This window comes from Nannospalax galili, unplaced genomic scaffold (genome assembly GCF_000622305.1).
Source record: "Nannospalax galili isolate Female #2095 unplaced genomic scaffold, S.galili_v1.0 scaffold1223, whole genome shotgun sequence".
In the NCBI taxonomy this organism is placed as follows: Eukaryota; Metazoa; Chordata; class Mammalia; order Rodentia; family Spalacidae; genus Nannospalax; species Nannospalax galili.
The window spans coordinates 277,836-278,829 of record NW_008349784.1 but is presented as its reverse complement, the minus strand read 5'-3'; the positions used below and the strand labels follow the sequence as shown (position 1 = coordinate 278,829).

At 36.5% G+C, this 994-nt stretch overlaps 1 protein-coding gene across 1 annotated transcript in view; it reads right to left on the bottom strand.

Annotated features, from left to right (window-relative positions):
- The window catches only part of Tcerg1l (transcription elongation regulator 1 like), a 254,902-nt gene that overhangs the window by 184,369 nt on the left and 69,539 nt on the right, over positions 1 to 994 (bottom strand). The gene's annotated exons all lie outside the window — the stretch shown is intronic.

The window sequence follows — 994 nt, the reverse complement described above, 5'->3', positions numbered from 1 at the left end:
CAACATAATTAAAGCCATATATAACAAACCCACAGCCAACATCATTCTAAATGGAGAAAAACTGGAAGCATTCCCACTGAAATCAGGAACCCGACAAGGCTGTCCACTAGCTCCACTTCTCTTTAACATAGTGCTTGAAACTCTTGCAAGAGCAATAAGACAAGAGCAGGAAATTAAAGGAGTAATAACTGGAAAAGGGATCAAATTATCCCTTTTTGTGGATGATATGATATTGTATCTAAGAGACACTAAAAATTCCACCAGAAAACTCCTAGAAATTATTAAGCTGTTCAGTAAAGTGTCAGATTACAAAATTAACCTATGAAAGTCTGTAGCCTTTCTATATACCAATAACAAGCAATCATAGAAAGAGTAAATGGAAACACTCCCCTTTACAATAGCTTCAAAAAATAAAAATAAAATAAAATATCTCGGAATAAACCTGACCAAAGACATTAAAGACCTCCACAATGAAAATTTTAAATCTTTAAAGAAAGACATTGAGGAAGACATCAGACGATGGAAGGACCTCCCATGGTTATGGATTGGAAGAATTAATATTGTGAAAATGACCATCCTACCAAAAGCCATTTATAGATTCAATGCAATGCCAATCAAAATCCCCATGACATTTTTCACAGAATTGGGAAAAATATCCTAAGATTCATATGGAATCACAAAAGACCTCAAATAGCCAAAACACCCTGAGCACTAAGAGCAATGCCAGGGGGATTACTATACCAGATTTTAAGCTGTATTACAGAGCTACAGTCATAAAAACAACATGGTACTGGCACAAAAATAGACCCCCAGATCAATGGCACAAAACTGAAGACCCAAATATGAGTACATGCAATTTCAGCCCCCTGATATTTGACAAAGGGGTCAAGAATATTCACTGGAAGGAAGATAGCATGTTCAGCAAATGGTGCTGGCAAAACTGGATCTCCATGTGTAGAAGAATGGAACTAAACCCTTATCTTTCACCCTGCAC